At 37.9% G+C, this 21,096-nt stretch overlaps 1 long non-coding RNA gene across 2 annotated transcripts in view; it reads right to left on the bottom strand.

Annotated features, from left to right (window-relative positions):
- Positions 1–1,123: 1,123 nt before the first annotated feature.
- LOC108490998 overlaps positions 1,124–21,096 on the bottom strand; it is a 48,967-nt gene continuing 28,994 nt past the window's right edge. The window contains exons 2-3 of one of the 2 annotated variants that reach the window (XR_001872504.1): positions 5,729–6,066; positions 1,124–1,805 (exon numbers count right to left, since the gene is read on the bottom strand). This is a non-coding gene — a long non-coding RNA (uncharacterized LOC108490998). The remainder of the gene's footprint in view (positions 1,806–5,728; positions 6,067–21,096) is intronic. The other variant, XR_001872505.1, reaches the window with a different exon arrangement.

The following is a 21,096-nucleotide window of genomic DNA, read 5'->3' as shown; positions in this document are numbered from 1 at the left end:
ATATATTAGTGGTATTTACATCCTTGATTAAGAAGTCACTTAATGGTAATGTTAACAAATCTAGCACATTTTTTAGTCAGATTGACACTACTTATGGCTCAAGTGTAATTGATGCTCCTTCAGTAAAATCACAGTAGAATCTGTGAAGGAACATCTGATGTCTATGGCAAAATTAAGGTCAAGGACTTGGTAAAATATGTTACAGACTATGACAGATGTTCCCAGATTAAATCACATTTCTATTAAAAACTACAAAGAGGCTTGGTTGATAGAATTGTGAATCACAGAATTGTAGGAACAGGAGGGATAGCGAGGGACAAGTCACTAGCAACATTTTGAAGATGAGGGGACTGGCATACAGATAAGGTTGAGTGACAGACAGGATTCAGACTTGGTTAGCAGTGTCTGGGCCAGAGCTCAGTTTGTCTCAACTGTCCCAGAATGTACAGCATTTGGAACAAAAAGGGAAATTTCAATGTTTTGCAGAAAAGTATATTTACAGTAATCTGTGGGTTATGGGTTTCTTCATAAGACTTATTTAAATTCCTGTTCCTGGATGGTGTCCATTGCTACATTTCATATTCAAGTCCAAACTCTAGGTAAAACTGCTATTAATCTGACCTTAAACAAAGGTCAAACTAATATTAAATCTGCAAAACTCTTTTTAAAACACTTTCAGTAATGCCAGTGAAGATTAGCAAACATCAGCACTTTGCTACTGTGTGAACAGGGCTTTTTAAAAATTTTGTTAAGAAATAAATATTTTTCAGTTGATCTTATACAAGACTTATTGTTACTATAATAGTAAATTGTGATGAATCATGAAAAAATTTGACAACAAAAAGGTAATAATACCTTATAAATTTGTACTATAAAACCATTATGGTTCTCTGGGTGGCCCAGTCCCACAGCTTCCTGGAGCCAGCAGCTTTCCTGGGGTTTATATTGAGTTCAGTATTGTATAACTGAATTAACTTAACGGTGAATCTAAAAATTTACAGCAATTTTGAAAGAGATGCATCTTTGCTCTGGAAATTGTTATTGAATATGTTAATGCTGTAATGCAATGCTTCTTCTAATCATGTGGTTATTAAATAAATAATTATAAAAACCACTATGGAATTTTCTGTTTCCTTTCAAAGGTAAATCAAGTTCAGAGTGATAAAATGGTACACTTATAAATATATATATGCATTATGTGTATTCTAAGATGTCATATAACCTGTCAATTCTAACTTGTAAGAATTTTTAATAGACAGATTGGGAATTAGAAAACCCAAGGTCAGTTACGATATGTCTTATTTCATATAAGGAAGGATAAGTGAAAAGAATACAACAGAGTAGTTCCAATAGTGAAGTTGTGGGGTGATTTCTCCCCAGTTCAGCCAGTGGCATGAAATCTTTTCCTGGAACAATAGCCTGAAAGTTGATGTTGACTGCTCAGTAACATGCCCTCCTCTACTCTGCTCTTCTCCCGAGTCTAATCATTCCGTTAAATCAAGACTGTATCTCACTGCCTTTCCTTTACTGCATGGTTCTTGAACTAACAAGGGTATCAGAATTCCAAAGGGACTTGATAAAACCATAATTCCAGTCTCTGTCCTTCTTTGGGAGGCATTAGCTGCTGTGGAATTTACTCCCCAGCTAAAGGATTGTGATATGATCCCAGTCTGAGCTACACCAGTTTCACATGTTTGCTTCATATTAACTTTCCAGATAACTGAATTTTCTTCTTAGTCAGGCATCACAACTTCTTTCACCTCCAAACCATTCTTCCTCCAGTAAAAAAGTTGAATAAGATCAGGCTTAAATAAAAACAACAGAAATAATAATAATTATTACTTTATTACTGTCCCTGCTTATGAAACTCAAAAACAGTGTACATTTCTCACTGTGCACTTGAGGCCATTTCAAGATTCTGCCTGTGCAGTCCTCCCTAAAATTAGTTGTCAGCACTCCAAATTATTTATTAATTCCCCAAATATATAATAGTTATTCATTCAGAAATATTTATTGAGTTCTAACTATTTGTTTTAGCCATTGATCTAGAAATGGAGATAAAGTATAAGGACATGGAAAACCATTCCAGTTCTCCATAACTGAAAAATATACGTGCAATAAACCTTTCAAATTTAGTTCGAATTGAGATAGCTGCTAATAAGTATAACTGTAGTATGTCTGGAGATCATAACAGGTGAGGTCATAGAACAGGTGAAGTCTGGGTCACTGCACAAGGATTTTCCTCAAGCAAGTGATTTTTGAGGAAATTATTGAAATCTAGAAGTATGAAGTATAGGTAAGATTTGCCACCTCGGGAGGTTATAGAACTTTAAAGGCAGGTGATGGAATATGGGAAGGTACTGTGGTGTTAAAATAGCACATTTGGGGGGGGAAAGGAGCATTTAATGTGTGGCATGAAAATTTACGAGCAATGAGCACACAGAGGAAAGGTGGAGAAGGTAGAAGTCAATACAAAGACTTTTTAGGCACAGTGTGTCTTTATCCTAAGGGAGAGAGGAAGCTAACAAGTAGTTTTAAGCTTAAAATGATCTGATTTGCACTTAAAGGACTGTTCAGAAGCCAGGGTTAGTAGTGGGTGGATATTGAAAGGGTGAATCCTAGACCTTACAGACAGCTACTGCTACCGTCTAAGAGGAAGTAGAAGGTGACTGACTAAGCTCTACTCACTAGGGAGAGCCAAGATGCCACTGTCTGATGCTTCTGCCTGATGATTCTAGGTCAGGGAATACTTCAATGAACTGACCATGAATAGACAAAAAATGTAATTTAATTCTCTATGGATCTCAATTTCATTAATTTAATAAGTAATCCAATTTGCTTGCCCATTTAGACTCTTTGTCACAAAATCCTGGAAAGTATCTTTTTCTTGTCACTGAAGATGCACTACAACAGAGTCAAACAAATCTCTGCAGGAAAGGTTTAGCTACAAAGAATTCAAGGATTTGTTTCATGGATGGGGAAGGGTTCAGGAATTAACACTGACATAGAAAGTACTTCAGCACTCTGGGATCAGGAAGTCTGTGTTATTCCTACACATAGGCTGGTATGTGTAAGGAAGGTGATACTGAAGCCTGTAATAGATGGGGTTGTAGCTGCGGGTCTGGCCACAGAAGCTGGGAGCATATGAAGGGCAGTCTTGCTAGCACCCATCAAGGCAAAGCATGACGTGGCTCTGCAAGGTATTTACCTCTTCCCTTGCCGCCTGTGTCTTCCTGATGCCCCTTACTGACTGAGCCCATTTGAAAACAAAAAGGTAAGGAAATCTGTGGTTATATTCTTGAAGTCAATGTCCAGGTTACTAAACGATGAGAAAGGGGAAGATGGGAATAAGGGAGCAATGAGAATGCGCTGAAAGAAAGACGAGGTCTGTACAACTTTTCAAGAAACCATGAGATACTGGATTTGCTAGATCAGAAATGTGAATCTAGTAAATGATGTTGGGAACATAGAGGCAAAAACCTGAATACAAAGTGCACAGAACCTGGGAAAGAATGGGGTGAGCAGATGAAGTAAAGGGGTTAGGGGTAAAATCAGCTGACTGTTCAAATCAGGCCTGGATTCTTCTCTGCCTTTCACATTTATATCCATATTGTACTTTGAGGGACAATAATAATCTTCCAGTTAAAAAAATTATGTGATCTTAATGTTCACATCAACTTATATAATAGCTATAAGAAAATGCCTTTTATAACTAGATTGGAGATTCATCTCAGAGCCCATATTTAGTTGTATTTAAAACACTGAAAATGTTCATATCTCTTAGCCTATACAAAAATTTATTCAAAATGTTTCAAAGACCTTTATATAAGAAACTGCTAGGAAAAACAGCAGAGGAAATTCTTTAAGTTTTAGATATAAGCAGGAACTGTCTGAAAAGGTCTCTAATCGCACAGGCAATAACCCCAAAAGTTAGCACATGAAATTTAAAAGCATATAAGCAGTAAAAGAAACTATTCGCAGAGTGAAAAGACGTCCTACAGAATGGGAGAAAATCTTTGACTTCTATACTATGGCAGAGGTTTATTTTCTAGACTAGACAAAGAGCTGCAAAAATCAAAGAACAATTAATAAATCTTCCACTCAGTAAATGGTCTAACGAACTGAATAGGCCATTCTCAAAAGAAGAAACACAAATGGGCAATAAATACTTTAAAATTGTTTAGCATCCTAAGCCATCAGGGAAACATAAGCTAAAACTACCTTGAGATGCCATCTCCCCCAGTCAGAATGGCTAAGATAGAGAAAACAAAGGACAACAAAAGGTGCTGAGGTTGTAAGGAAAGAGCAGCCTGCATTCACTGCTGACAAGAATGTAAACTGGTAGAGCTACTATGGAAATCAGCATGGAGGGTTCTCAAAAACTAAAGACAGAGCCATATGTGGTGCCTCAGAGCAGTAATCTGGGAACGTAGAAACAAGAGGACAGAGAAGTTTCACTATTGTTGGCTACATAGTGTGTCTTGGGCTAGGCTAGGCTACAATAGGTCCTATTTCACAAAGCAAAATAAGACAAACAAGAATCCTAAAAATAGAACGATCACATCACCCAGCTATGCCACTCCTTAGTCCACAAACATCTGAGCCTTATGGCAGACAAGCTTGCCCTTCATGTTTATTGCTGAACTATTCATAATGGCTAAGAAATGGTACCAGCCTGAAAGTCTATCAACAAATAATGGATAAAGGAAATATGGGACATATAAACAATGGAACTTTTATCAACCATAAAGAAAAGTAAAATCATGACATTTACAGGAAAATGAATGGAACCGGAAATTGTTACGTTAAGCAAAGTGCCCAAAACTCAGAAAAATAAATATCACATATTTTTCTCATTAAAGAGATCCTAGATTTTTGTGTATATATATGTTTGTCTGTGGGCAGTGTAGTTCTTGAAACTGGAACAGGGACCACAAGAGGGGGGAAAAGAGATCTCAAGATAAAGGAAGGATAAAGAGCAAAAAAGAGGATCTTAGAATGCAGGTGGCATGAAAACAGAAGAGAGGCCACTAAGGGAAGGAAGAGAGCCAACAAGAAGAAACAGAAGACTTGGAAAGAGGAGGGAAGGGTCAAAAGCACAAGTGTAAAAGAGGATGGATTAATAAAACTTAGTACTCTATATGTTCATTTTCAAACACTAATAAATACAAATTTGGACACTCTTTGATCTAGAAATATGAGTCCAAATGAAATTCAGTATAGCATTATTGACTGAAAGAATCATTATATTGATACAGACTGATACCGTTCTGGTGTCTAGAAGAACAATGCAGAGCTTAGAAGCACTATATGGATCATCTCATATGACGAAAATCACACATGGAAGATATTATAACCTAGAACATTCTGGAAAAGAAGTTGGGGCTTAAAGAGGAAGGTGATGTACCCCTCATGGCACAAATAGACAAGGACAAGCAAGGGTCTACACTCAGCACTATGAGGGCTTGTCTTTCATCTGTGCTCTAAAGTTTATTGAAGCAATCAGGTTGCCCATACTCAAGGCTTAAAACATGACTGGTTCCCTAGTGTAGACACAGGCATGTTAACAGAAATTCACTTTCTTTTTTCAGTATTTAGAGGAAAAGATATCAGAAGAGAGAGATGGAGATTTTAAAGTAATTTGGTTATGGATATGAGGCAGCTTGGTTAAGTAAGAACTCATCATGCAATCCAACAGGTGTTTATTACAGAGAGAAATGAGCCTCACCTCCAGTCTAGGAAAGAGTTTGTGCTCAGCAGCCAGGACCTGAGAAGTATGCAACCATTGAAGGTGAGATTGTACAAGACCATATTCAACCACAGTGACTTGTTCGTAGGAAGGTATTCATTACAAATCTTTCCTCCCAGGAAACCTCAGCTATTCCTACGTAGTTTATTGAATCATCCAGTTCCTTTTAGTTCCAAAGGAACATTGAATTTCTTCATGCATACCGTGCCCACTCTTTAATGCTGGAGAAGATAATGACACACTCTTTTCCCTTGTGAAGTTTCACAGTTGTCAAGCATTATCTTGTAGGACATGTGCTGAGACCACTCCTGAAGATGCTGTGGAAAAAAAAAAAACATATCATTAAAGGATTAGATGGTTTCCTTTAAGAACTTGGTCTTGGGGCTAGAGAGATGGTTTAGTGGTTAGGAACACTGGTTGTTCTTGCAGAAGACCCAGGTTCGAATCCCAGCACCCACATGGCAGCTAACAACTGCCTGTAACTCCAGTTCCAGGGGATCTCACAGCCTCTTCTGACCTCCATGGGCATTGCACGACAGAAGTGCAGTTACCTACATGCAGGCAATACACACATACACATAAAATAATAAATAATTTTTTTTAAGTTAAAAAAAAGAACTTGGTCTTGAAGGTATAGTATTAACTGGGTAGATAAAGGGAGGGGAGGCTGGTAAGGTGGTTTGGTGAGTAATAGCACTTGCTATGCTAGCATAGTTTATTTGGCAGATCAAACAGCAAACCCAAGGACCTAAATCTCCAGCACCCGCATAAAAAGGCTGGGCATGGATGTGTGCATGTCTGTAACCCCAGTGCTGTTGTGGATGGGGAATGGAGACAGGATGATCACTGGGGCTTGATGGCTGCCGGGCTGGCTCCAGGTTCAGTGAGAGACCTTTCTTCAAAGGAATAAGTCAGAGTTGATAGAGGACACAAATGTCCTCTACACCTGCACATATGAGTGTACACTCCACCCTTGCACACACATATGCACATATAAGACACACACACGGAAGAAACCCTAGTTTCAAGTAGAGAGAGCAATACCCGTGGAGGCCTTGAAGCTAGAAGCAAGCAGTTTGACAGGAACAGAGCTGAAGGTGCTATGGAACAGGGATGGAGGACAAACCAAATAAACATACCAGTTGCAAATCGTGAAGAAGTTTGTCTGCTTAGCTAAGAATCTGGGCATAAACACAACCAGACTCTGGGAAGTCTGAAAGATTTAAACCAGCAAACAGATAAAATCAGATAAAGCCTAAACTTTGTAAGGTCCAATGTGGAGAGGAAATAGGAGGGACTCCAGCCAAGAGGCCCTGAGACCAGTTGGGAGAGCTCAGTTCCAAACCTGAGTGATTGTACAGGTGGAGGCTGTGATGAGTATGGAGCACAGGAGGAGATGCAGCTGGATTTGAGGAGATAAGTTTCTAGTGTAACTATTTCCCCTTAAGTTTTCATTATCCCTCCTTTGACACATACTCAGAGCGAACTTTATACATGTTTACTAAAGAGTATGCAATTAACTTTTCTTTCTTTTATGCAGTGAACTACATTTAGGCACTCAGAAAACTGTGGGATTTATATGCAGATGAGATGAAGTCATGAGAGAGAGAGATGGAGATGAGATGCAGATGAGATGAAGTCATGATTAGCCCTTAGGGACAACGGCAGTGAAAGCTGCCCATCCTTGACCTTTGCCCACTAACTCCACCACACTGCCCACGGAAGGAAAGCTTCAATTCACGCTCACTTAGTGGCACTATTCGAGAAGACCCAAGTTCTAGTCAGAATTACATAAACTTACCAAGAACATACTCTTACCACTTAGAGTTATCTTTGCCAGCCAGTGTCTGTCGTGTCAAGACTGAGGTCGGATACAGGAGTGGAAGCATCTCATCTGCCACTGTGAATCCATTTCTTACCTGGGTCATTATTGACCTGATTAGTATAGTTTAATTATCAGAACAAACAGAAATGACTAAATGACTTGGCCCCCATCTACAGAAATGACATAGACAAGCAGTGCTTCCTGTTTTTTGTCTCCTAAATAAACTTGAAAGTGAGTGACGCTATCCAAACAAGGTGTCCAAAAGTGTCAATGAGTCTAATGTGATTTAGGAACCACTGATACAGAGTAGAGAGCTTTAGGAACCACTCATACAAAGACTGAGTGCAGAGAGCTTTCTATACACACCCATCTGGTTGGACTAAGAAAAAGGGTGTACAAGAGAAACACAAATGAAAAAAATACACGAGGTTAAACAAAATGTATAGTAACTCAGTAAGTGAGTGACAGTAAATTTAAGAAAATATAATAGTGCTCTAAAAACAGTGCATGATAACAAAAAGGGCTGGCTGTTTTAAATCACTGCATTAGTAATTGAAACATTTTTCTTTTTACTCCTGCAAAGCAAGCAAGGTTGTTTGTGAGTATGGAAAATCGACTCTAATTTAAGTGAAGTTTAAAAATTATGCTAAGTCATGGGATGGTTTATGGGAATAAAGGGTAAGACAAAGAGGAAGCTGAGTGGAGACATCAAACATTTAGCTCGAGAGATCTAGAGAGTGGGGAAAATCAGAAGTCTGTCCTCTGGGGTCAGTGAGAAAAATAGGTTCCTTATAAAGCCTAGTGACAGCTTTATAAATGGATACTGGAGGAGCCATGAGCCTGCATGGGAAGGAATGATATTTAAGAAAGATGATTATCTCCCAGAACTGGAAGATGAGACCCTACTGCTGAAGACAGGACATACTTTGGACACGACTTGGAGCAAAGGAACAGTAACTGACCTGGAAGCCTTATATCTGAAGTTTAGCTCTCATAGCTCTAGAGGATACTATATGTGCTGGATAGCATTAGTTGTCAACTTGATGCAGCTGGGTAGAGGTAGTCTCAATTGGAGAATCGCCTCCATCTGAGAGATGCTAAGGCTCATTGAACTGAGCAGAAGGCGGTGGGGGGGGATAGTGAGAAAACTAGTGTATCCCTCAACTCTCACCAGCCAGTGATACTTCCTTATATAACAGAGTGAGGTGTACACAGAAGGCCACAACTGGCCAAGTTTTAAAGCATAAGAAACTGAGGAATATGTGTCCCTGGATAGGACTCCTATTTTAAAACTCACCCAACCACAGTTCAGGCACCATTGCAAAAGAAGGGGTGGGGAAATTTGTTAAGAGCCAGGGTTGGTCCATGAACACAGGGAAGCAGAGGCTGTCAGGCCACTGGAAGCTTACACATGTGAACTTGTGGCAATGGTGGCATTGAGGACAGGACCCATGCCAACTCTATCAGACAAGGGCACAGAGTGGAGTGAGGGAAAATGGGGTGTGGGCCTGCCCTAGACTGGGAAGTGTTGAAGGATAATTACTACTGGGTGAGGGAGAGAAGACCTTAACATCCCTACATAGGCTGATTAGACTTCAGTGGATGAATTTGCACTGCAGGACATCTAGGTACAAAAGCGTGACTGAATAGGACTGAACATGTATAGTGGAATACATGAGGTCCGGTGGGGGTTGTAGGGGGGCATCGATAGGAGAGGAGGTCTAAATTTGATTTTTAAAAAACTATTGTATGTCATGTAGATAAAGCTTGAGCAAAGACCAACTGTTCTCAGATAAACCTTGCCTAAACATATATTTCTTGATCTGGTATGTATAATTTGTCAGTAGGTTGTTGGACTAATATGGTCCCCTCTGGTTTTTAAAATTAAGTATTATTAGCAAAAGCAATGAGTTTTTCTGTAAGAAAGAGTATATTTTAAAATGAAATGGAGACCTTTTTTAAAAATTAAAAACTCATTCAACTTTATATCTTACAGGGTTTATACTGAGTTCAATATTGTATAACTGTATATGAATTCAACTGTGAATCTAAAAATTTTATAGCCACTTTTGAAAGAGATGTATCTTTGCTATGGAAATTATTGTTGAGTATGTTAAAGCTGTAATGAAATGCTTCTTCTAAAAAATAAAAAAATTTAAAAAACAAAAAAACAAACAAAAAAACCAACCTGCTATTAGCCGGCAAGATCAAGCTACCAATTAGCATATTACATTGAAAAATCTTGAAACACTAATATTAAAAACTTCAAAGTGAAAAAAACCTATTGTATGAAATATACAAAAGCTCAATAAATATTTTTTAAAGTTATAAATGAAAAACTAAATAAATAGAAAAAACAGAAAGAGAAAACATGTACTACAGAGCTTCTGAAACAGTCGGTCAACATGCAACATGATAGATAGTGGTGAGCTGATGAACTGTACTCATTTGACACTGCAAAGAGCCCAGTGACTATTCTATATAAAGGATATACTTTCAAGGAAAGCCACATAAAGAGTGATGATAATAATTTTTTGCAACCTGGCTTTGTTACCTTGATAAATAAATTTACCAAGACTAACAAGCTCAGAGATCATTGGGGAACAGGAGGAAGAAGGAAAAGAGGAGGGACAGCCTAGTTCCTAAGTGGAAGAATAAAACTTAGGTAGAATTTAAAATGAGCCCAAAATTAATTCTTCTGCAAATGTGTTCAGTTTTATTTTAAAAAAATATTCTTTATTGGACCATAATGACACCCACTGAATTTGCCTGTTGCTTAAGTCAATAGAATTCATGAAAATTTGGAGCAAATATGAGAGTTATCATAGAATTAGATCCAGAAATCTTGACGATACAATGGCAGAGCTTTATAGATTTGTTGCATGAGAAGTATGTGGTTGCCCTAAGACTACAGTGGATCAAAAAGAGTATTTTTATTGGGGTTTTGGTAGTCAATCAAACATGTATTACCTGTGTAGGTTTGGAAAGCATGGCAGCCTTTTACATTCTTAATATCCTCACACAAAAACAGACTAGTAACTAATTGGTAACGCTGTCACAGGGCTGTAACGTAAATCCAGGTAAATTATTGGTGCTAATACTACTTTTCAAGCTGTGTAGCAGCCCATAAGTGATAAGGTTGATTACATTTATATCGATATACTATTTAATATTAGACACTAGGAAAAGAGGTAACACCTTTCCCATAAAACAGAATTTAATAGAATTCAGTCATCACAAGTACTTAGAACAATATTTTCACAAACCAAAACAACTTTTTTTTAAGAGATAACTTCAATGTGCTAAATTTGTATCAAAACCCTTAAGAAACATAATTAATGTCTATAGTGCATGAATCTCCATAAACCATTTTTAAGACCAAATGAAACAGTACTAAAGCTGCAGCTGTGACAAGACTGTGACAGGATGGACCATGAGTATAATTAATATCACACATAAATACAATCTTAGAGTATTGTATAGTGGGCTCACTGCTTAATTGTTCTGAAAATGATAGGGTATATTTCCTTAAGGCTAAATGGCTGAGAATTTTTTAATTGCTCTTTAGTAGAAATCATACTGTATTTTTAGCCTAGAGAAAACAGTCTATGGGAACCACCTTCTCCCTCCCATGTCTTGGCATTGGGAGCCAGTGTCTCAGATCAGGACTATTTACTGATCCCCATAGCAACAACGTGCTTTATCTTTCATAAACCTTAGTGTCATAAGGACACCAATTACTCTTTAGTATGGTTTCCAAACCCAAAAATAGAGCTCTTGATGTGAAATATAAATGCTTTAAATGGAACTTTAAAAATAATGAAGCTTTGCTTCAGTGATGGAGAGTCTTATAGAATCTCTTCACTGGATTTTCACTTTGGAATAGACTTTACAATTTCCTAGTAAATGTCATGACCTTTCAAAGAAGAGATTGAGTTATAGTTTATTTATGTGGTATTTAGTTGAGCTTTAAATGGAGTGCAGAAATGATAAGACTAGATTTTGAAGGGTATCCCTCCCCACATGTAACATGTCTATAGGGAGACACCACCCAAGTCCTTGGAGTGCCTAGGATGAGTGGTCATTACCTCCTGTTTTCCAGGCTTGCAATAAAAAGTAAAGTTTATTGAACTATTAAAACTCCATTACTGTTGAGATATGTTTTTCCCCAGGTTTATAAATTAGTTAAAGCACAGAGTCTAAAATTTGGAATGACTTCCACAAGAAGCTTAAGTTAAAACCTATGAATTGTTTTGGAATCCTCTAAGAAAAAAGTGTTCCCTCAATACTAAGTAGCATTGATGTAGACCACATCCATATCACAGATCAGACCTGGCCCTTCCCAAGCGTATGGAACATGCACATTTTAATAAATTATTTTCTATACATGCTTTCACACAATCGCTTTATAATTTTTATTTGAATTTGAATGAGTGTAGGTGGTAGCACAGACATTCTGTTCCTTCTGATATCTTCCTGTCCCATGTTTCATATGCATTAACACTCATCAGGGGATACTGAAATACATTTTGTACTTCAGAACCCTTCCCTTGTAAGATTGCAAATGACTGCTATATCAAAGTTGAGTGAGCTGTAATAGATGTGTTATTCTGATTTTCTTAGTGGAGGTTTAGCATTTCTGCACATGTTAACACCCTCTTCTGGTAATAGAAGCACTTAGAGCCAATTCTCACTCTGTTCTCTCTTAAAAGCCTGTTGATCTTTTTCATTTTTCAAGTGAACAAATAAAGAAACTTGACCTTGTCACTAAGAGAGGGTTTCAGTGCTCTGTATCCATGGATTCTGCCATAAATAATGTGTCTAATCCCTTGGTTTCATAACAAGTAATCAAATAAAAGGGGGTGATATACCCCTAAGCACAGACAGCAGTTTCAAAGGCATCGGAACCAACCTGGCTATAGCTTGCCACCAAGGCTGTAAGATAAAATGCCTTTTTTCAAAAGGAAAAAAAAGAGAGACACTAACATTGTCTTCAGAAAATGCTAGTTAGAGATGAGGTGATGAAAGCATTTGAATTTGAATTCCTCTAAAGTCAAGAACTCCATTTATTTATGCTTGTATTCCATGTGGTGACTGTCCTTATGATTGCCTTACGTGGCTAGAGAAAATAAAAACAGGGGGGAAATCTTCTGAGTCATCATGTGGTCTCTTTGTAATATAAATAGGAGACACTTTTTCCAAAGACAAATATATTGATTAAAAAAAATTTAGTTGTGGGGCTGGCAAAATGGCTCAGTGGTTAAGAGCACTGGCTGCTTTTGCAGACCAGGTTTGATTCCCAGCACCCACATGGCAGTTAACAACATCCATAACTCCATTTCCAGGGGATCCAACACCCTCTTCTGACTTCTTTGGCATTGTATGATATGGGTGCACCTACCTACATGCAGGCAATACACTCACACATCAAATAATAATAGCACCAAAAAAATAGTGTTTTTAAAAAAAAAAAACCTGAAGAGGGTTACCTCTTCAGAGGGGAGAGTGTTAGTGTAGCAAAAAGCCCCATGAGAGAAAGAAAGAAAGAAAGAAAGAAAGAAAGAAAGAAAGAAAGAAAGAAAGAAGAAAGAGTACATGAAGTTATCAGAAAAAAGTGATGGGGAGGTTGGAGGGGAGGGAGTGGGCATCAGTTGATCAAAACACCTTATATGCGTGTATGAAATTCTCAATAAATTGTTTTTTTTTTAATTAGATGTGTTACAAACCTGCTATTGGAGAATCTTGCCTACATAGCTATTTCTCTGTCCTCCCCTATGTGCTGTCTTCCCCTATATTTGTATGTGGCATATGAGATATTACTATGAAATATTGAGGCTTTTACAAGTCCTTACTTCTTTAACAGTTGTTTGTGTTAGAGTGACACAGTGAAGGAAACATGCTAAACCTCTCAAGCTGCATCATGGCATCAAATCTAAACCACTGCAATTGTAGTTAATGCAATAGCAAATATCCATTCAACAAGCTACAAGGCCTCTATTCATAAAATAATTACATTGGTAAAGGCCAGGAATAATGAAATTATTTTCCAAAGAACCACAGAAAAGAGAAGACAACTAGCATAAAAACTGAGGATTGGGAACTGGAACAAGATGCAGACTGAGAAGACCCTCTGCCAACCATCTCACAGAAACACCACTTTGAACAACTATTCATGCACCAGCCTACTACAAGTACTAAGGAGGCTAAGTGAGAGACCACAATGTCTTGTTTGAAAATGATAACAATAATAATAATTAATAATAATACTAATAACAAAAGTAGACACGTTAAAGAAGGGAGGAAGGAGGTAGCAGTATCACCTCTTTCCCAGTCCGAGTGGCATGGAGAGAAACACTTCCTACTTTTGGGATCAAGGAGTGAAGTCTAGGCCTTACATTTGAAATCTGGTACCAGGCCACAGTGAAACTACACAGAGCTTCCCAAGCCCTGTCTCTAGGGTACTAACCTATTAGAACTATACTAGCTGTATAGTTTACTCCTTCCACCACCCCTTACTCAAACTCCACCAGTTGAATGAGAAGCAAGATTTTTACCTACTGGAGAACAGCATACAAAATCTAGCACTAGACCACTTTGGAGCTCAGTGCTAGGCTACTAGGATGAGAGTCAATATTAAACAGGAAACAAAGCTCCTTTTATTCAAGACCTAGACATCAGTTCTGAAATTCCCCAGATCATCAGGCAGAGACCTGCATTCTGATGTGACAGATACATACTTTAGCTTGCAACCTGGCTAACCTGGAGTGGCCCTAGATCACCCTTCCGCAAGACTGTGGGTCTCTATGACTGTGATACTAAGAAACAGTCCAGCTAGGTAGGAGCTTTGATGGTCAAGGCACCATTATCCCCAAACCAGAGCTCAAATATGACTTACTCTGGCATCATGCAGACACTTGTGCCCAGAAGGGTGGACTTGTGTTTCATCCCGTGATAGAAGCAACTGCAGCATGTGCCTGAGTGAATTTCTAAGACTGTGCAGGGTATCGTGGCTATGAAACTCAGGGGCAACCCATCCTAGCATCAGTCCTTGAAGATAGAGGACTACCTTCATCAACACTAGCCCAATCTCTGGCAAGGTAGCATGGGGTGGAACCCCATTGACTGGGGAAAGGACAAGATAAAAAGCACATGTCTTTACAATGGAACTTAGCAATGAACTGGTAAGACCTATCACTAGGAAGATCCTGATGATCCTCAGGCCTGTGTCCACAGGTGGAGTCTCTGAAATAACCCACTGTCTATTGGTGACTGTACACAAGTTTTCTAGGCCTTTTCCAGCCCCAGGAAGAAGCTTGTAGGGACAAATTATCCTTTTCATATACACCCCCAGGTTCTTTGTTTATAAAGAACTGTACTTCAACTATGGATCTGAGGTCAACCTGGATTTGAAGAGCCCTATAGTGCTGAAACAGTGGTTAAGACACCAACAGACAGCTTGTTATAAACCATCAAGTGGGTGTTGTCTAGTAACCAAATCCTGGATATGAGAGGCTCTGAGAAACTGCCTGCTTATGTTGTCCTAGAAAAGCAGTTGTAAACAAGTCAAATTTTGAAGACTGGAATAAAATCCTAGTCCTCAAATTCCCAGGTGATATCCCACCACAATAATCACTGAGAATTCTCAAAGAACTACGACCTCATCTAACTGCCAAAGTGGCAGAAACCGAGCAGACAGAACAAGTTTGTGGGTGAATTCTCAGATAGAAAACCTAAAATAGCTATTTTAAGAAAACTGAATTAAATTCAAAAGGACATAGAGAAAATATTCAACATTCTAAATTATAAAATTAATCAGATATAAGCAATTTTAAATGTCACCATGAAATTCTTAAATTGAAAGACTATGAAGGGAAATTTGAGACATGAAAGATATCAATAATAGGTCGTAAAAATAAAGAATTAGGACACACTAAAAATACTCAAAAGAGGGGTTGGTGAGATGACTCAGCATTTAAGAGTGTTTGTTTTTCTTCTAGTGGCTCCCAACACTCATGTTAGGCAGCTCATAACCACCTGTAGCTCCAGCTCTAGGCAATATCATGCCCTCTTTTGCATCCCATGAGCATCCACACATGTTTCATGCACTCACACAGGCACACATACACACATACAGATTAAGTTTTTGTTTTAGGAAATCTATAAAATTAAATTAAAATCAAAGAAATAATACAGAAGAATCAAGGAGACTTAAATTGAGACTTGGAAGAGCTTTAAAAATGCTATTCAGGCTACTGACTTTTACAAGAAACTTCATCATGAAGAAGGGGTAGAAAACTAACTCAAACTGGTTATAATGGAAAATTCTCCAAATCTAGAAAAACATACAAATATCCACATACAGGAAAAACACAAATGAGCAGGTACCAGGAGGTCAAAGTTCATCAAACAGCTGATGAGACAAATCACCATTAAGCTCTCAAAGTTAAAAGAGAAAGAGAATATTTTCCATGCAGCAAGAGTACAGAAACAAAATTTCATAAAGGTGTTCCTTACAGCCTAGGAGAGGAGGCAAGAGACTATCCCAGTACTGAGGGAAAGCACTACCAGCCAAGGACACAGTACAAGCACAGCTATCCATTAGAAATAAAGCTTGGATTAAGACATTCTCATAAGAACAAACGTCAAGAGAACGTATCTTCAGCGTGTAACTGACCTGTAAGATTTGCTGAACGAAGTTCTTCAAATGAAAAGAAATACTGTTGAGGAAAGAGAAAACATTGTAATGTAAAAATCATTGGTAAGACTAACTGTGGAGACAAATTCAGAAGGCGCTACTATTAGAAAACTGTTCAATAAACAACTCATATCTTTAGTATGTAGAAAATAAATAACTACAACGGCATGCTAAAACATAAGCAATACATAGCTTTCATAGTGCTAGAAGTTGCTATGCATGCTCCCAAAATGAAAAAATAATCATCAACCTTACCCAGATGTGAAATCTATAAACCACAGTAACAATTGACCCGGTAACGTATGCCTACCAGTGCAATAGTGACATGAATATTATGGTGACCAAACAGTTTCTAATTGGACTGAAGGTCAGCTTCCTAACATGGAGCCCATTCCTGACATCAATATCAGACCTAGAAACTTGGGGCTAGACAGGTCACAGGGTATGGGGGAGACCCTTATACTAGTTTTCTACTAAATAGTTGCAGTATTAAACTGACTCCTAATGATTCTTGCTATACCTATAGATGAATGCATCCCCCAACTCTCACCAGAAAATTTCCTTTTGAGACAGATGGTGATTAATAGGGAAACTACAACTGGCCAGTGTACAGAGACTAAGAAGCCGCAGAGTTATTATGCCTGAGTAGGACACCTACATCAGTCTTCTGCCTCCCAAGGATTGGGGATCATTGTTAAAGAAGGGGTGGAAATATTTTAAGAGTCAGAGATGGTGGATGACCACAAAGAAATAGAGTTTTCCAGATAGCTGGTCAGTTACTTGTATGAATTCATAGCAATGGTGACAGCATGCACAAGCCCTATGGAAGCTCAAACCCCACAAAATCCCAGCATAAATATAGGGAAGTAGGTTTAAAAAACCAATCCTACATAAGAAACTATTGGTAACCAATGTCTGCTGGGAGGGGGAGAAGCAATCTCTTTCAAGGATGGGAATTTTGGCAGATTAATCAGGCTCCAGTGGATGGAGCCATACTGAAAGAAAATTAGGGACACAAATTAGACTCTAAAAGGATTATTATACATACAATAGAGTACATTAAATTGGGGAGGGGGATGGAAGGGGAGGCAAAGATAGGGCAGAAGATTCGAATACCTTTAAATTGTATTGTAGGAAAATCACAATTAAAAGTTTTAAAAGCAATACTGAAAAATTAATGTGAGATAAAAATTCAAAATATGTGGAGGCATAAAGAACAAGTAAGAGTGTTCTACCAGGGTCCTGTTGTTTTTTGTTCTGTTCTTATCTTTATGTGCATGCTATGCTGCTGTGGTATTAATATACCTGCCTATAAACCAAAGCTACACTGTGTAGCTTCACAATCAAAACTAAAAGATCTACATTGGGCAAACCAAACATAATAAGCAAGGACTCAAAGCATACTATATAAGTAAATTTCTTAAACACATGGTAGATTGAAAAAGAGGGGGAAATAAAGAAACCACAGAAAAACTTTAAAACAAGTTATCAAAGAGCTATATTAAGGCCTTACCTATCAACAATTGCTTTGATTATTAATGGATTAAATTGTTTGCTTAAAAGATATAGAATGACTAAATGAATGGTGATTTTTGAAAGAAGCAATCAACTATGCGTTGCTTAAAATAAGTTCACTTCTCTTCTAAGTACTTACACTAAGGTGAGATAGCAACATATCACCTTCTATACATCCATGCTCATATTCATAGATAAATACTACCCTTGTCTTACTCAGAGAAGCTTTCATCACAATGAACATTGATGAATGCAAAGATACTGTTCAAGGTACTGAGAATAAGGAGCCCTTAAGTGCTCAGCCGTAAATGGGAAATTTCTACCACTCCACTAAGATTCAGGGATTATCCTGAAAGAGACAGTGAAGGGTTGCAAAACACTACCTTCTAGGCACGATATGATCATTGCAATCATGAACTTACTGCAGCTGTAGTACCCTGCACTGGGCCTACACAAGACTGCACTTGTCAACAAGCAGCCAAAGATGGAAGAATAGCTCATGATTCCCCATCATGCTCTGTTGAACTATTGGCTAATGACTAAGGGGAGGAGCCATTATTTTCAGATGTGCACCTACCAGTGAGCCCACCAGTCTCCTTTGAATATTTCTATACTTGTCATCACACAGATGGCCCCATTTAAGATTAGTTGGTCAGAGTACCAAACAAAAAGGCAGGACCATGAGAAGCCCTGTAGGAAGGAAGAGGTGGATTTAAAAGGGTGAGAGGGAGGTAAGAAAGGATGGAGAGTAAGAGTAATCATAATGCATCATACACACATATGAACTGGTCAGGCAGAAAATTTAATTAGTTCAAAAGAAGAAATGGAAAATATACTTCATGCAAATGAAATCCAAAACAAAGAAAAGTAACCATACTTCTTTATGGCAAGATAGACTCTAAATACAAAGCAGTAAAAACAGGTAAAGAAGGATGCTATGATACGAGTGTCAAATCAACAAAAGTTCTAATATTCCTAAATATATATGCAATCCAGTAGCAGAGGATACAAACATGTAAAGCAATATTAATAGCCCTTAAAGATTAAATAAACTCAGAGAAATAGGAAACATTGACAGCCTTCTTTCATCTGCAAACACATCATCCAGTCAGAAAAGAAACAAACTAACAGCTGACTTAAATTTCACCTTCATCCAAATGGATCCAAGAAACATCCACAGAATGTTTCATCCATGGTTACAGAATGCACATTCTTCTCAACAGCACATGAAACAATCATCAGGACAGATCAGATGATAGGCCACAAAACCAGTCTAAACAAACTTTATAAAAACTGAAGCTACATGAAGCATCTTTTCTGATGACAATGCAACAAAATTTTGGAAACTATACAAATACATAGAAATCAAAGTACTTACTCTTGAGCAAACTATTGTTCAATGGGAAAAAAGAAGGAGATTAAAAATTTTATTGAAATGAATGAAATATTTATTAAAATGGTATACCAAAATGTTTAAGACATTTCACAATCAGTAGAAAGGGGGATGTTCACAGCAACCAGTGACTATACCAGAAATTCAGAATGACCTCAGTCAACTGAACAAACTTTTAGTGCATCGCAAGGGTCTAGTAAAACAAGAACAAAGCAAACCCAAAGTTAACAAGAAGAAACAGTTAAAACCAGAAAAGAAATTAAGACTAAAAATAAATAAAACAATACAAAAGAGCAACCAAATGACAAATTCTAAAAAAAAGGCATACTAAATTGACAAATCATTAGCTAAAGTAACGAAAAAGAGAAGATTCAAATAAATAAAATCAGAGACAGAAGGGGCAGCATTACAATTTTCATCACAGAAATGGGATTAGAGATTACTGTGAACAGCTAAATGCCAGCATTTTTGGTAACCTAGAAGTAGAACAATTCCTGGACACATCCCACTTCCCAAGATTGAATTATAAAGAAATGGAAAGGATTGACAAAGAACAGGTAGCCAGAGTGAATCCATGATAAAAGTTTTGTTAGCCAGGTTTGGGGGTACAAGCCTTTAATCCTAGCACTCTGTGAGATCAAGGCTAGCCTGGCCTACATAGTGAGTCCCAGGCTAGCTTGGGCTAGAAGCAAACATTGTCTCAACACATGCTAAAAGGGTCCCATCAAAGAAAAGCCCAGGACCAGACAGTTTTTTAAAAAAATGAATACCAGGTTTTCTTAAAGTATGTCCAAAAAACTCACCAAAACCAAAGAACCAACAACCTAAGCAGAGGGAGTTCTTTCAAATTTATCCTCTCCCTCTCCCTCTCACCTTCTCCCCTTCTCCTCCCTCCCCTTCCCCTCCCTCCCCTTCTCCTGCCCTTCTTCTCCCCTTCCTTTTTCTCGTCTCCCCTTCTCCCCCTCCCCATCCCTCTAAGCCTCCCCCTCCCCCTCCCCCTCTCCTTCTCCCTCTCCCTTTCCAGGTCTATTTCTTGATGAACATAGGCTTAACAAATATCAGCAATTAAATCCAATAACATTTTGAAAAGATTATTCCCAATGGTCAATTGGGAATTATCCCATGGATGCAAGGATGGTTCAGCACAAATCAATAAACACAATATACCATACCAGCACAATGAAGGAAAAACATGATTATTTCAATAGAGAAAAGAAATGCGTATGGTAAAATTCAGAATACTCACATTATGGGAGTACAACAAAGGTTATATTTTAAAATATCATACTATATGAGAAAGGTTGAAAGTGTTCATTCTGAAGCCTGTAATAATTATGCAGAATTTCAACATTTTTAATCAGTGCAACTCTAGAAATTATATTCAGAGCAATCGCACGTGAGAAAGAAACAAAGCAGAATCAAGTTAGAAAAGAGGAAATCGAGACATTACAGCTACACAGATGACACAATGATTAAAAGAGAAAACACCGTGAATATTTTTTAAAATCCCGTTAAGACTAACCATCAAATTCAGCAAGGTTAAAGGATAGAAAAATCAGCATACAAATTTGAGCTAGCATTGCTATATGCCAATAGTCAATTACCTGAAATGGGAATCAAGAAAGCAATCCTAAGAATCTTACAAAGAGATAAAAAATAAAGTAACAGATGCTGGAATAAATTTACCAAAGAGATAAAAGAGTTTTTAGTGAAAACCTCTGTAGATTAAGAAATAAGTGAAAAGTGTAGGAAACAATGAAAAATACTGTGTATTTCTGGATTATAAAAATCGATATTGTGGGGCTGGAAAGATGACTCAGGGGTTAAGAGCACTGGATGCTCTTGCTTTGATTCCCAGAATGCACATGGTGGCTAACAACCATCCATACTCCAGTTCCAGGAGATTCCATGCCCTCCTC

The sequence above is a fragment of the Nannospalax galili genome, unplaced genomic scaffold, assembly GCF_000622305.1.
Source record: "Nannospalax galili isolate Female #2095 unplaced genomic scaffold, S.galili_v1.0 scaffold257, whole genome shotgun sequence".
NCBI lineage: Eukaryota > Metazoa > Chordata > Mammalia > Rodentia > Spalacidae > Nannospalax > Nannospalax galili.
Note: the sequence above shows the minus strand (reverse complement) of the source record. Positions and strands in the feature narration are given on the sequence as shown.